The sequence below is a fragment of the Schistocerca nitens genome, chromosome 10, assembly GCF_023898315.1.
Source record: "Schistocerca nitens isolate TAMUIC-IGC-003100 chromosome 10, iqSchNite1.1, whole genome shotgun sequence".
Classification (NCBI taxonomy): Eukaryota; Metazoa; Arthropoda; class Insecta; order Orthoptera; family Acrididae; genus Schistocerca; species Schistocerca nitens.
The window spans coordinates 70,891,314-70,908,621 of NC_064623.1; positions in this window are offsets into that span (position 1 = coordinate 70,891,314).

Sequence of the window (17,308 nt, forward strand, 5' to 3'; positions counted from 1 at the left end):
GCGTTCATTGTCAATACGTCCCAGAGATGGCAGCACTGTACGGCAGATGGAATTTTACCGCCAGCGGCGAGAATGAGAACTGTTTTAAATACTTAAAATGGCGACGTTTTCCTTACTTGAACAGCGTGCAATCATTCGTTTTCTGAATTTGCGTGGTGTGAAACCAATTGAAATTCATCGACAGTTGAAGGAGACATGTGGTGATGGAGTTATGGATGTGTCGAAAGTGCGTTCGTGGGTGCGACAGTTTAATTTGACAACAAACCGAAACAACCTCGGGCTTGCACAAGCCGGTCTGACGACATGATCGAGAAAGTGGAGAGAATTGTTTTGGGGGATCGCCGAATGACTGTTGAACAGATCGCCTCCAGAGTTGGCATTTCTGTGGGTTCTGTGCACACAATCCTGCATGACGACCTGAAAATGCGAAAAGTGTCATCTAGGTGGGTGCCACGAATGCTGACGGACGACCACACGGTTGCCCGTGTGGCATGTTGCCGAGCAATGTCGACGCGCAACGACAGCACGAATGGGACTTTCTTTTCGTCGGTTGTGACAATGGATGAGACGTGGATGCCATTTTTCAATCCAGAAACAAAGCGCCAGTCAGCTCAATGGAAGCACACAGATTCACCGCCACCAAAAAATTTCGGGTAACCGCCAGTGCTGAAAAAATGATGGTGTCCATGTTCTGGGACAGCGAGGGCGTAATCCTTACCCATTGCGTTCCAAAGGGCACTACGGTAACAGGTGCATCCTACGAAAATGTTTTGAAGAACAAATTCCTTCCTGCACTGCAACAAAAACGTCCGGGAAGGGCTGCGCGTGTGCTGCTTCACCAAAACAACGCACCCGCACATCGAGCTAACGTTACGCAGCAGTTTCTTCGTGATAACAACTTTGAAGTGATTCCTCATGCTCCCTTCTCACCTGACCTGGCTCCTAGTGACTTTGGCTTTTTCCAACAATGAAAGACACTCTCCGTGGCCGCACATTCACCAGCCGTGCTGCTATTGCCTCAGCGATTTTCCAGTGGTCAAAACAGACTCCTAAAGAAGCCTTCGCCGCTGCCATGGAATCATGGCGTCAGCGTTGTGAAAAATGTGTACGTCTGCAGGGCGATTACGTCGAGAAGTAACGCCAGTTTCATCGATTTCGGGTGAGTAGTTAATTAGAAAAAAAATCGGAGGCCTTAGAACTTAAATGCACCTCGTGGTGGTAAGAGACCCCAGTGCTGAGCCCGTCACGCAGATGAAGCACGAAAACAAGAAGGAGGTGTACTGAACAGTGACAAAAAAAGAGAAAGAGAAACAGTGAACGGTCCGAGCTCAAGATGTGCAATCTCTAGCGACTCTTAAGAACCGCGGCGTCGCGACTGTTGTCGTCACGCTATTGGATTGGAAAGCAGGAGATCGGTATTCAAACCTCCCTCGTTGCCCTCTTCTTCTTTTTCACAAATTTATAATGAAACGTCATTGCCAGAACGTCAAGCTGTAATCTAGTCTCCTTGTATTTTAATGCCCACTCCACCCTTTGCTTTCCATTGCTGCTTACTCATTGTACAAATTTTCCAGTCATTATGTCTATTCGCTTGTGAAGGCTTGACAGTTGTCATACTATACTTTGGTTATACGAGTCATGTGGTAAGAATACAGGGTGTATGAAAAAGAGTCTTCTTCCAATCCATATGTGGCATACAGAAAACAGGTGCTTAACAGTATTGGTTAAAAACAGTCATGGTTGCAATTTTAGTTTTATTTTTATTTTTCAACTAGATGTTGATAAATAAAAAACTGAAATTGTAACCATGACTGTTTTTAACCAATACTGAAAAAGAATCATCCGATTTAAAAAAAAAACAACTATTACGTTATTTGGGATATGTGCGAGAACAACATACTGTTGGGAAGTGTTTTATATGGTTCCCGCTAGGTAGTAGCAGTGTGCGCCCACTTCAGTTTTAGTAAAAATGGTGTCGGGACAACAGAAACCATTTTGTCTTCTACGTTTTGCCCAGTGCGGGTCAGTAATAACTGTTCAGCATGACTTTGGTACTAGGTATGGTGTGGATCGCCCGCCCAGTTGGCCGTGTGGTCTAACGCACGGCTTTCCGGATTGGGAATGAGCGACTGGTCCCCGGCACGAATCCGCCCGGTGAACCGGCCAGTCTGTGGATGGTTTTTAGGCGGTTCTCCATCTGCCTCGGTGAAATCCGGCTGGTTCCCGTCATTCCGCCTCAGTTACAGTATGTCGGCGATTGCTGCACAAACAAGTTCTCCACATACGCATACACCGCCATTACTCTACCACGCAAAGACAGGGGTTGCACTCGTCTGGTGTGAGACGTTCCCTGGGGAGGGGGGGGGGGGTTCACCAGGGGCCGGACCGCACAATAACCCTGGGTTCGGTGTGGGCGGCGGAGGGGTGAAGTGGACAGCGGTAGTCGTCGTGGGGTTGTGGACCACTGCGGCTGTGGCGGGCACGGAGCCTCTCCGTTGTTTCTAGGTCCCTGGTTAACATACATTACAATGCAATACAATAGTGTTGATTCTTCTACAGCACAGAGCAATAGACGACGGCATGAACAATTCCATGAAACAGGTCATTTGTGTAGAGGTAAAGCCGGCCGCGGTGGTCTCGCGGTTCTAGGCGCTCAGTCCGGAACCGCGCGACTGCTACGGTCGCAGGTTCGAATCCTGCCTCGGGCATGGATGTGTGTGATGTCCTTAGGTTAGTCAGGTTTAAGTAGTTCTAAGTTCTAGGGGACTGATGACCACAGATGTTAAGTCCCATAGTGCTCAGAGCCATTTGAACCATTTTTTGTAGAGGCAAATCGTCGGGCCGTCCCCGAATGTCTGACACAGACGCTGAACGCATCCGTCATAGTTTCAGAAGGAGTCTGTAGAAATCCGTTCGCCGTGCAGCTCGACAGTTCAGTATACCCCCGATGTCCGTCTGGCGTGCGTTGCGTCGACGTTTACACATGAAACCATGCAAATTCAACTACTGCAAGCTCTTCGTGAAGATGACGAACAACTACATGTGTAGTTCTGTAATTTCGTTCTAGACAAGATGGAGGACAACAGTTTTGTTCCATGCTTAGTGTTTAGTGACGAGGCTACATTCCATTTAAATAGAAATGTGAACCATCATAATGTGAGAATATGGGGTACTGGACAACCACCTGAAGTTGTACAACATGAGAGGGACTCTCCAAAATTTAATGTGTTTTGTGCAGATTCACAGGAAAAGGCGTACGGCCCATTTTTCTTTGCCGAGAACAGTGTTACAGGTAGCACATATCTAGATATCCTTGAGAACTTTCCTTTCCCATAGTTGGAGACTGATCCGAACGCCTTCATTTTTCCTACAGGATGGGGCACCGCCACACTGGCATTTGGAAGTGTCGGAATTTTTAAATCAAAGGATCACTGACCGATGGATCGGTCGCACTGGACCAAATGATTCAGCTTTACATTATTGGCCTCCGAGATCACCGGACCGGACTGTATGTGATTATTTCTTGTGGCGGTTTGTAAAAAGACTATTTATGTGCATCCATTACCAACAACAATGAATGAACTGAGACATCGCGTAACAGCAGCTGTGGAAGCTGTAACTCAAGACATGCTCGCTGCAGTGTGGGAACAATTTGAATACCGCATTGACAAATGCCATGCATCTCAAGGGGGTAATACTGAACACCTATGATAAGGTATGAAAGAATTTTTTTTTTTAGTTTCCGTGCATCAAAAAACAAAATTCATTGTATACGTTTATTAGTTTCAGAAATACAGACGTGCCAAATCGGATGATTTTTTTAGGTACACCCTCTATGTTACTGTCGCAAGAAAATGTGATGAATTGTGAGAGCAGGCAAGATACCATATGGACGTCTCACAGAGATGAAAATAGCAAACAAACGAGTGTGAAGTGAGTTAAAATATAGGAATTCAAGGGTTAAACTTCCAAAACGGATCGCAAGAGGTATAACATGTGGTACTCGTCTAGAACGAGTAGGAGGTACAGACGTCTGGAGGTCCCTGCGTTACGCACGACACATACGCAAATTTGACTACAGCGAACAGACACGTCAATGACAGTCCATAATTCATGGAGCGCGAGTGGGATGTGAGGGTGGATCTCCCCCTTCTCAGTCCAGCACTGTGGCAAGACTCATTCAAAGTCGCTTTATGTTATACATGTTAATCTTGGACCGTTCACCGTTTATATTTTGCTTCTTCTTTCCACGGTTCATTGCACCTTCTTCCTGTTTCCGTGCTTGATCTGTGTTCAGTTGCTGATAGGCTATCCACGGATCTTGTCACTAAATCTGGTGGCGTGTGCGATGGGGAGCTTCCCTTGTTGTGAGTGCTGTAAGCAACTGACCAGGACGCGATTCTACATACGAAGCCAATGACCTATAGATCTGACGATACACAGCAAACTGGAATCGGCCCGAAAATTTGTAGAAGAGATAAACAACTTATCCCGTGGTTCTGTAAGGAATTTGTGTACAACTCCGACCAATTGGGATTTGAAGAGGAAATGCATATTAAGGAACCCTGGAAAGTAGAGGTACCAAGAGAGTTATATCAAGATCAACTAATGTAAGTGCTTTAACGCATTCGTATACAGTTATGCAGACTGTTAATCTGGATGGGAAATTGAGTGGACCATTGTTTGTTGTGCTGCGAGAAGTTGGAGGCGTTGTGTCCTCTACGATTCTTTCCCGTGTGCGTGATCTTGCAGGGGCGGTAGGGAACATTTACTTCACATCGAGAAAGAGTGAGAAAATGGGCACAAGGGAACTGCAACTATGGTATGACTGAATTTGCTCATTTTGCGAGGACTGAAGTGGAATCTGTGATTGTTAAAAACAATTCAACAGTCAAGATCCCATAATTTTTTTTTAATTTAAGACACCCGGTTTCAATAGACTATCTTGTAATCTTCAGGTCTCAAAATCTTTCACAGTAAACCAAATTCATTTTACGCTGACCTCACGCACACGTTATCAAGTGAATAAAAATAGCGCATTATAAAAAGTTTGTTATGGCTTAGCATGTGCTATTTGTACCCACTTGACATCTGTGTGAGTTCAGCGTAAAATGAACATTTCTTTTACAACAAAAGATTAAAGGATAGTCTGTTGAAACCGGCTGTCGTAAATACAAAAGAAAAGTATTGTGCGATACTGGCTGTTGAATGGTTTTTAAATAAGGTATGAGCGCTGCTTCTGGCCATACCTATTAAAAATAACTTGCTTTTGCTCGATTCCTCATCTGCGTGTAAATACCAAACTAACCCTCTGAAAAGAGTGTGACCTAGCAATTCGTACCACCTGCAATCGCTTGACAAATTCAGCCTCTTTTTTTTATATATATATGTGGAGTTCTAAATTTCCGAGCCGAGTATGCTGCATACTACGCATGCGCAGACACAAAGGACTATATCGGCATCTGCTAACATCGGAAGTTATAACCTATTCTGGTCGACGTCACTCCTATTACAGAAATAGTTGTGCTTTCGTGTCCTTTTAATCTTCGTTGTGTCTGCTTTGTTTTCATCGCACAGTGAAAATTTTTTCTGCACATGTTCTTCTATAAAAGGGACGAAATATCTGAGAGCAAGAAGTATTTACTTTTTACCGAGAAAAACCTAGTCTATGCATAAATAAGAACGTGAATAAGTAAAGGCATTTTTATGAAAATTATGTCAACGGTGAAAAAGTCAGAATTATTGGACGAGAAAAATAAATTTCTTTGTTATTTGGCAATTAGGAAGGAAACAAGAGACGGAGGATAAAGCCAAAAGGCGCTATTTACTGCGTTCTACATATTGTCTGATGTGTTTGCAAATGTAGCTTTTCGAGCAAATAAATGCATGTTTTCAAATGTTTGGATGCCACTGTTTCTATTCCTTCAGTTCTCTTGAATGTGAACAATTTACCACACGACCTTTGACAAGAACTTCCACTATGAATTCTGATTTAGTCATTAACAAACTCTATTGCCACTGCTTGTTCCTGAATTCTGTCACTATATTTCGATTTTTCCGTAAAAAGGACAGTTCCTCACAACCTCACTTCCACCGTTCAGGTGCCAACGTGCACAGCAGACAGCTCTTACGGGACCGGCAATTTTGGCGCTGACGTGTAAACGAAAATGACCACTCAAAGCAGACAACACTCTGTACGGAAATAGAACACCAGGGGCGCTGCAGTGTCGAGTATGCACCCGAGACAAGAAAGTTTGTCATGTAAAAGGGGCTTCAGCAACTACTCGTCCATCAGCCTTCTCAGTGTACGAGATATTCACTGAAATTACCACGTCATAGGGAAGAAAGAGAGACGTGGCATTCTTGATTTAGAACAGTGCAGACTGGTCTAGATTAATGCAAATCTAATGTGCATTAAGTTCGAGTGAGGAATATAATCCAGCAGTTCTACAGTAACCAGACGGTTACAAATAGCTCAATATGTAGTAAAGTCATTAATAATAATTTCTGAATAGCGATGGGAAAAACCGACCAGTTAAAACCGATCCCGGTATTTTAGTTCTGAGTAACCGGTATTTTTCGGTTTTTGTTTAGTCTCAGTTGTAACAAGCGTTTTTTTATGTTTTTCTAATAACCGGGTAAAATAACTGAGAAAACAGCGACCCATGGCAGCAGTGCTATAATTTTTGCTTACTAAATAAACCTTTTCTTTAAAAAGGAGTTATTGTTTATTCGTAAAATATCTATTGCTTTGAAATATCGTGTTATTATAGGAAGTGGGAAGAGCGATCATTAATATTTTAATAACAATGCCGACAGAAATGAGCAACAAACACTTGGCAAAAGAACTGTGACAATAATGTACCGGTTACCATGTAGCGCGGCCTATGAGATTGAACACGTGTACATGCAGTGATCCGTACTTGCTTATACGATAGTTTCTCGTTGTAGTCGTCGGACATACAGAATGACACCATCCCCAATCTGAAACTATTTTAGGAAGTGCGGCATCAATTCCCCATTTGCTTTAAATGATTAAGAACGGGAGGAGCCGCAAGAAACTTGGGACATCATAGAAGCAGAAAACGCTAAACTTAACAAGTCTTTTATAGTTTATACCATAAAAAAAGTAGTTTATCCGCTACCTGTGTGCGTAATATGCATTTATCTGCTTTTAGTCATTGCACACTGACGAACCATCAGCTTTCGTAATGTGCAAATAGCGGTACGATACCCTACTACAACATTGTTTTTGAAGAGAGTTTCAAAAAATTAGAATCAATAGGAGAATACAGATTTTTTTGTACTATTCAATTACTTACCAGCAGCGAAAGGTGGATTGACTAGATTTTCTTGTATTTGATTAATTAATTCAGTATTTTGATTCTATGTATCTTGAAAGTGAGGGCCTCAAAATTTTTCTATCTATGTTCAATTTCTACGTTCACTGCTGGAAATAATAGGAATAAAAAGCAAACATCGGTTATTTCAGAAACCAGTTATTTTGAGGGTTTTTCTCAATCAAGTTAAACTAGCATGGAAAAAACCGAAAACCGCTCGTTTCAGCGATATCCGTCATTCCTATTTCGGAAATACACGGCTAATAGTTCGATAATGAACGGGAAAGTTCGAAACAAGACACCATTTATTCCAAATTATTTGTGCCACTGAGAGAGAAAAATAAAGAAATAATAAGACTTTATACAGTTGCGGAGCCTTTTACCAATTAACTACGTCCGAACATGCCTCGGAAGAACCAACGCGACCGACCGACCGCCGCGTCATCCTGAGTGTATAGGCGTCACTGAATGCGGATAAGGAAGGGCATGTGGACAGCACACCACTCTGCCAGCCGTTGCCAGTTTTCTTGACCGGAACGGCTACTCGTAAGGGCCACTTGTCAGTTGTAACATCACCGGTTTTTCTAGTTGGTAATTGATAGATTAGTATTGATCGGCCCTGGCGAAAACTAGGCGATAGTCGGTAGAGCGATGATACTGTTATTAGGTGAAGACGACGTTACAAAAAACAGTGCTGAACTGAACTCTCGAGATGTGCATAACATTTACTTCAGCAATTGTGACCAATATTACGCTACTCGTCGTAATTAACTCGTTTGTATTCGATACTTTAACAGTTGCTGTTAAAATATTAATGATAAATTCAATTCAGTTCCACCGACACCAGCTTCCCCATAGTTTGGTTGTAATTTCAAATCTCAAAGTCTTAACATTTCGATTGCTTCCTAACGTCAAGGAGTTTCCATATATGGGCCGAGCGCTTCAGTCAAATATTATCGCAGCACGCAAAAGATCACAGTTATGTCTCTAAACAATTTTGTAATTTGGAATCGCAAATGCTTAAATTGGCACGAAAGGGTGGTTTATTTCACAATAACAATCACTTCCTAACAAGGCCGCGAGGAAGAAGCTTTCAGAGGTGGTGGCGGATTTATAAATCATCTGCTTTAAAACTACTGCCCAGTTCCAGAGTCGATTTGCAATTACGAATGAAGTTAATTGTCTATCACTGTTCAATGCCTAACTAGAGCTGAGTTCGAGTTACCTAACTAAAAGTTCACTTCAGTCTAATGTAAGGTAGTCCTCTATCTGAATTCTAAACGATGTCATAATTGAAGTCAATGTTTCGTTTCACTGCGTCATAGTAGATCGCAATTATCAATCCTCGAAAAACAACCTAACCGCGTCTGCATATACTACACTCCTGGAAATTGAAATAAGAACACCGTGAATTCATTGTCCCAGGAAGGGGAAACTTTATTGACACATTCCTGGGGTCAGATACATCACATGATCACACTGACAGAACCACAGGCACATAGACACAGGCAACAGAGCATGCACAATGTCGGCACTAGTACAGTGTATATCCACCTTTCGCAGCAATGCAGGCTGCTATTCTCCCATGGAGACGATCGTAGAGATGCTGGATGTAGTCCTGTGGAACGGCTTGCCATGCCATTTCCACCTGGCGCCTCAGTTGGACCAGCGTTCGTGCTGGACGTGCAGACCGCGTGAGACGACGCTTCATCCAGTCCCAATGGGGGACAGATCCGGAGATCTTGCTGGCCAGGGTAGTTGACTTACACCTTCTAGAGCACGTTGGGTGGCACGGGATACATGCGGACGTGCATTGTCCTGTTGGAACAGCAAGTTCCCTTGCCGGTCTAGGAATGGTAGAACGATGGGTTCGATGACGGTTTGGATGTACCGTGCACTATTCAGTGTCCCCTCGACGATCACCAGTGGTGTACGGCCAGTGTAGGAGATCGCTCCCCACACCATGATGCCGGGTGTTGGCCCTGTGTGCCTCGGTCGTATGCAGTCCTGATTGTGGCGCTCACCTGCACGGCGCCAAACACGCATACGACCATCATTGGCACCAAGGCAGAAGCGACTCTCATCGCTGAAGACGACACGTCTCCATTCGTCCCTCCATTCACGCCTGTCGCGACACCACTGGAGGCGGGCTGCACGATGTTGGGGCGTGAGCGGAAGACGGCCTAACGGTGTGCGGGACCGTAGCCCAGCTTCATGGAGACGGTTGCGAATGGTCCTCGCCGATACCCCAGGAGCAACAGTGTCCCTAATTTGCTGGGAAGTGGCGGTGCGGTCCCCTACGGCACTGCGTAGGATCCTACGGTCTTGGCGTGCATCCGTGCGTCGCTGCGGTCCGGTCCCAGGTCGACGGGCACGTGCACCTTCCGCCGACCACTGGCGACAACATCGATGTACTGTGGAGACCTCACGCTCCACGTGTTGAGCAATTCGGCGGTACGTCCACCCGGCCTCCCGCATGCCCACTATACGCCCTCGCTCAAAGTCCGTCAACTGCACATACGGTTCACGTCCACGCTGTCGCGGCATGCTACCAGTGTTAAAGACTGCGATGGAGCTCCGTATGCCACGGCAAACTGGCTGACACTGACGGCGGCGGTGCACAAATGCTGCGCAGCTAGCGCCATTCGACGGCCAACACCGCGGTTCCTGGTGTGTCCGCTGTGCCGTGCGTGTGATCATTGCTTGTACAGCCCTCTCGCAGTGTCCGGAGCAAGTATGGTGGGTCTGACACACCGGTGTCAATGTGTTCTTTTTTCCATTTCCAGGAGTGTAGTATTCAAACAAGTCTGACCACCTTCGGCTAACTCTCGTAACGTAGTGACGATGATTTTCCTCAGCCATTACTCACGATTCTCAAAGAGTACTCACACGAAGTATTCTTTGAGATCGTTGATTCTACTTTGCTAATTTTAATTATAATGATTTTGCGATTTATTATGATTTTGAGTTTGAGTTTACTGAGGTTCTATCTTTCTTTTGTAAGTTGATAAATTACCAAGTATAAGATTCTTGTTTCAATACTGGTTATTATCCAAATAATAGTGTTAAATGGAACTTTGGTTACTTGTTCACTTTTCATGGAATTTGGAACTTGTTGTGGGTAAATTTTTGGGGTATTGGTTGCTATTTTTTCTTTTTTCACTTTTCGTCCGAGGAAGTAGCATTACAGAGTCAGGAAACTCCACAATTGGGCTCACGAGGGCTGAGTGCACCCCGACTGTCAGCAGCGCGCAGCAGACCCAGGCAGTGACCCATCCACGTGCCAGCCTGGCCCGACGGCTCTTAGCTTCGGTGATGTGACGGAAACCGGTGTTACCACTGCGGCACGGCCGTTGGCCTGTTACCAACGCTATTTTTATTTCACACAGATTTTTACTTAATATTAACGAATTTCTCTTTTTCAGAAAAGCTTACTGATCTATAATTCTGTGCATTCGTGAACCGATAATGGTCCGACGTTGACGTTTGGGAACCACGTGTTAGTAAGCTTTGTAACGCGCGCAGTTGCTATTTAGGAAAATGGAACACCTCAGTTGTACGTCGCATCACAACACTTTGTTGTTAATGTTGTTTGCACTGAATCGCCCTCTGACGTAAGCGAGTTAGGCGTGAAGCGCAGTTATTTATGCGGGCCAGACTGGTGATACCATTACGGCAGAGGCACAGAACTGACAGAGAGTCGACTGCAATTACGCTGGAAACGCAATAAATTCGGCGGGCAGCAGAGGCGGCGGCGCACCACAAAAACAGAAGCCACATCACAACAACGAACTGTGCCGATGTCGTTGACATAACCTGGAGGCGTAACGCTGCGGAGAACTGACAAGGAACCCCGTGAGTGCGAGGTCGCAAGTTCAATCGTAAGTTAATTTTAAAGTATTTATGACAGGAACAATATTGGCTGCTGATGAATCACCATGTGCATCAGGAGGGTGACAGAAGATCAGTGTCCGCAGCTCGTTGTCACGCTCGCGTTCCCACCCCCGAGCACGGCGTCTCGGGTTCGAACCCCGGCGGGGTCAGCGATTTTCAACTGCCTCGAGATGACTGGGTGTTTGTATTGTCCTCATCGAACCCCGGCGGGGTCAGGGATTTTCAAATGCCTCGAGATGACTGGGTGTTTGTATTGTCCTCATCATTTCATCACCATTCATGAAAGAGTCGAGTTTGGACTGAGCCAAAGTTGGTAATTTGCACGGGCGCTGATAAACGCGCAGTTGAACGCCCCACAAACCAAACATCATCATCATCAACATCAGAAGATCAATGTCTGGGAGGTGCAGAGATCAACCTTCTTCGGGATATATGTATTATTGTTCACTAGCTGAATGTCTGAGCAAGCAGTAAAGGTAACAAAAGAAAAATTCGGAGTAGGTATCAAAACCCATGGATAAGAAATAAAAACTTTGAGGTTCGCCGATGACATTGTAATTCTGTCAGAGGCAGCAAAGGACTTGCAAGAGCAGTTGAACAGAATGGACAGTGTCTTGAAAGGAGGATATAAGATGAACATCAACAAAAGCAAAACGAGGATAATGGAATGTAGCCGAATTAAGTCTGGTGATGCTGAGGGAATTAGATTAGGAAATGAGACGCTTAAAGTAGTAAAGGAGTTTTGCTATTTGGGGAGCAAAATAACTGATGATTGTCGAAATAGAGAGGATATAAAATGTAGACTGGCAATGGCAAGGAAAGCGTTCCTGAAGAAGAGGCATTTGTTAACATCGAGTATAGATTTAAGTGTCAGGAAGTCGTTTCTGAAAGTATTTCTATGGAGTGTAGCCATGTATGGAAGTGAAACATGGACGATAAATAGTTCGGACAAGAAGAGAATAGAAGCTTTCGAAATGTGATGCTACAGAATAATGCTGAAGATTAGATGGGTAGATCACATAACTAATGAGGTATTGAATAGGATTGGGGAGATGTTTGTGGCACAACTTGACTAGAAGAAGGGATCGGTTGGTAGGACATGTTTTGAGGCATCAAGGGATTACTAATTTAGTATTGGAGGGCAGCGTGGAGGGTAAAAATCGTAGAGGGAGACCAAGAGATGAATACACTAAGCAGATTCAGAAGGATGTAGGTTGCAGCAGGTACTGGGAGATGAAGAAGCTTGCACAGGATAGAGTAGCATGGAGAGCTGCATCAAACCAGTCTCAGGACTGAAGACCACAACAAACGACAGCTGAACGTCGTCGACGTTCAAGACATGTTCAAAACAAACCTACTTGCAACGTGGACACCGAATGAAAAATGCTGCACCACAGTGATCACAAACGTTCGCACCATCGAGATCGAAGGCGAACTGCTTGAGATTTACAAACTGTGCAGGACATTCAGCTAGGTATCCACTCTTAAAGAATGCGTATAGAATCATATGGTCCTAACGGGGTGATGAGAACTGACGGATACAGTCTGTCGTGGAGCTTAACGTGAAAGTGGCTATTCTAAGGCGTAGCTGCAAATAGTGCGATAATGTGTGTTATCGGCGCGAAAAAAAAAAAAATTCAGAGGCTGAATTTGTGCAGTGGCTCCAGGTGGTATGAACTACAGCGTCACACACTTTTCAGGAGGGATGCTTTACTCTAAAGTAGTATGATTTTTATAAGCAGACCAGGTATTGAGCAAAAGCAAGTTACAGGGTGTCCCAGTCAAACCTCCCTGATTTCAAAGAACCAGGGGAGAACAACCACAGTAGATACGACAGTGAAAAATGTACCACATTGTAGAGCATCTCAAAGAATTTATATTCCCGTGACAGAAGTGCCAAGTATTGTCGCCAGAGTGCAGTATGGTCGCATGACTCCACAGCAGCGCGTGCGAACAGTAGTGTGGTTTGCAGAAACAAAATCACCGATTACTGTGCCAGGAAAGTATCATCGTGTGTATGAATGTGATCCAGCCGATGTGAAAACAATTAAGGAATGGTATAGGAAGTTTCTGGCAACAGGAAGCGTTCTGAAACATTCTGGCGGTGCACGTTACGGAGTTTCAGAAGCGACAGTGGAGGACATCAGACAAACGTTTCTCAGAAGCCCACGTAAGTCAATTCGTCAAGCATCTAGGCAACTTGATTTACCTCGATCAACATTGCATCGTGTAGTGTGGCCGAGCGGTTCTAGGCGCTACAGTCTGGAACCGCGCGACCACTACGGTCGCAGGTTCGAATCCTGCCTCGGGCATGGATGTGTGTGGTGTCCTTAGGTTAGGTTTAAGTAGTTCTAAGTTCTAGGGGACTGATGACCGCAGAAGTTAAGTCCCATAGTGCTCAGAGCCATTTGAACCATTTGAACCATCGTGTAGTTCACCAGCGACTTCGTATGTGTGTTTTCAAAGTTCAAATTCTGCAACATCGGACAACTAACGACAAACCACGCTGACAAAAATTTGCTGCGGATATGCTGCAGCGTATTGATATGGATGCCAGCTTCTTGGAAAGACGTTTATTCTCAGATGAGGCACTCTTTCATCTGTCAGGAAGGGTTAATAGGCATAGCGTTCGGATTTGGGGTTCACAAAATCCGCATGTTGTCATTGAACATGTTCGTGATAGCCCTAAACTAAACGTCTGGTGTGAGCTAATGCATGACAGGATTGTTGGACCGTTCTTCTTTGCGGAACAAACATAGAATGGGTCAGTGTATGTGGACATATTGGAGCAGTTTGTGTACCCTCAGATACAAGACTTGCATCCCAACATCATTTTTCAACAAGATGGAGCTCATTCGTCAATGGCTGTTCGCTAGTACCTGCATAGGAAATTTCCCAATCGTTGTATCGGACGCGGAGGACCCATTGTCTGGCCACGATATTCACCCGACATTACGCCGCTTGATTTCTTCGTGTGGGGATCCGTGAAGCACCGCGTGCATGCGACCAAAGTGGACGATATTCCTACGTTGCGACATTGTATCACTAATGCGATTGAAACAATAACAGAGGATTTAGCGCCCGAAAACCCCAAACCACACACAAACACACACACACACACACACACACACACACACACACACACAATAACAGAGGAAATGTTACAAACAACTTAGCAAGAAATTGAACATAGACTCTGTTGTGTCTAGACAAGACAGCCTAGACACAATGAGAGGTAGCCGAAAGGCACGCGCTTAAACTCACGCAGGCTGGCGTGAGGTCTGAAACAGGATACGTAATGAATGCTATAAAGAAAAGTACGTAGCTTCTGGAATACTTAACTTTAATCCACATTTGTAGAACATCGCTCTTGATGATACATTAATAGAATCTCAATATCAATTGAATACGGCGCCTTGCTAGGTCGTAGCAATTGTAGCTGAAGGCTATGCTAACTATCGTCTCGGCAAATGAGAGCGTATTTGTCAGTAATCCATCTCAGGCAAAGTCGGCTGTACAATTGGGCCGAGTGCCAGGACGTCTCTCTAGACCTGCCGAGTGGTGGCGCTCGGTCTGCTATCACTGACAGTGGCGACACGCGGGTCCGACGTATACTACCGGACCGCGGCCGATTTAAAAGGCTACCACCTAGCAAGTGTGGTGTCTGGCGGTGACACCACAGACTCGATATTCTTCGTGCTACAAATGGTTCACAGGTATAGGTGTATTGATAAATAAATAAATTCTTTGAGGTGATCTACAATGTGGTGCATTTTTCATTGTCATATCTACTGTGTTCTTTTTTTTCCTGGGTCTATGAAATCAGGGAGGTTTGAGTGGGACACCCTGTACTTTAACCAGCTATGGACCAAAAGCAGTGTTCGTACAATAGCTGTAGGTCTCTTACCTCCATTTTTTCCACTCTTGCTTGCTGTGATGTAAATATTCCCTATGCCCGTGCTCAATTACACGTACTAGAAAGAATCATAGGGGGCATAGTACCTCCAACGTCTCGCAGCACAATAAATAACTATCGAGCCAATTTACCATCTAGATTAACAGTCTGCATAATTGGATACGAATATGTTAAGGCACTGATGTTAGTTGATCTTGATACAACTCTTAGTACGTCTAATTTCAGGGTTCCTTTCATATGCATGTCCTCTTCAAATCCCGATTAGTAAGAGTACAAAAAAATTCCTTGCTGGATGCTGGGATAAGTTTGTTTGTCTCATCTACAAATTTTCGGGACGATACCACAGTATGCTTTGAATCGTCAAGTTGATATTTTGACATCTCGTTGTCTTATGTCTGCCATCTCTGTAGCGCTGTTTGAAATTATGCAACCATCCACTGTTTCCGTGGAAATCACTGTAATCGCAATTCACTGTGCATAACGTAGTAGGTGTCTATCATGCACGTCCTGTAAATCATATCGAGCATCCTTGAAATGCGTACTACACCGTCATATTGCTGCGGACTTATTCGAAACCTATTCATAATTGGATTTTACTACGCTGCGGTTGATCTTCCATGTACGTAGTTGTATTTAGTACCCGCTCCCTTGGACAGCGATTGTCCTTTACTACGTTTGACTGGAGGGGAGATCTTGGCTCCCTGCTCGACAACGATGATGAACTACATAGATCGAAACCTATTTCAGTACCACTTTTGTAGTGTCTTGCAGTCGGCAGGAAAGCACTAACGATCAAGACTGAACACACTTTATTATAACTAGGACGCTTTCTTCGCGTGCACTAAGTTCCAAACCCAAGAACAAACAGAAGTACAGTTCTTGTGGTGGCAAAAGCAGATAAGAGTACAAGACAATGAAAAGAAAATAATAACCAAAATACTACTCTACACAATTACAAAGATACAACTTTCTACTGAATACTACGGTGAGTGTCTACCATGGTAGAGCACGCATAGGTATTGGCCGGAGCTGACGTAGCTGTATGCACACACTGCCGGTCTGACTCTGCTGGCGTGCTCATAACGCCGATTCGGTGGAGTGCTACAAGTAGTCACATTACTTCCAATTGGTGGAGCTCTGTCACATGGCTTTTCACGAAGTAGTTCCGTGTTTATGTAGAAAGTCTGTTGTTGTTTACATCCACTGGCGATGTTTTGATCTGAGCTCTTGAAGGGAGGTTGGCAGCCCATCTTGATTGTCTGTTGTGTGGGCCCTCTAACTGATAAGGGGCACGTATCGTCAGCATTGTATGCCTCATGCACGTTGTCCGCACAGTCGAGCATACAGAACACCACACATCCTGCGGAAACGCTAGTATTTCATCTGCCACGTCTTTCTCACTGTGTGAAATTACTTTCGTTCCTTTTTTTCGGCAACTGTTGTTGTCAATATAATGCAGTGCCGCGTCTTTCTCAATCTGGGAAATTCCTTAGGTTCCTTTCTGATGAAAGGCCAACTTGGGCTGCATTTGTTGTGGACATATGGCAGCGTTTACTTTGTTATCGTTGCCATTGCTCTGCTTTTTATCAACGCAACTAGCAGTGTAGCACTGTTGTGAGTTACTCGTCGCCTAAGCAGTTCAACTATGCTCCGTAGCCTCATACTGTGCTCGCCATTGGATACCTCCAGTCCCACCCCGTGACACCATTAGCAGTCAATATTGTAATTGCATTGTAGACAATATTGGGGCGCTCGATGCCATAAACATCATTGACTATTTGGCCTTTTACGACATCGCATTCAAGGGATTCCTCGTGCATGTCACTGATGAGCTCCAGGTGCTGATTGGAAAAATGGAAAGAAATGCTGACGAGAGGTCGCACTTCGCATACACTTTCAGGGACATTCGTAACATTCCACCGTCTAGCGCTTCAGACTAGTGTCTCACTGCACGGTCACTCACTGCCAGTTCTATGCTGTCGCATGCCAAATGTGCCCATATTTAAGTCTATCATGGCAAACATTTTTGTCGTATGCCAACAATATTTTATAATATAACTAAATTATGATAATATAATTTAATTTTTTTAAATTTAATTTTGTAATATAATTTACATTTTTTGCTGCTTCACATATTTAAGTAATCAGTCAGTGATAT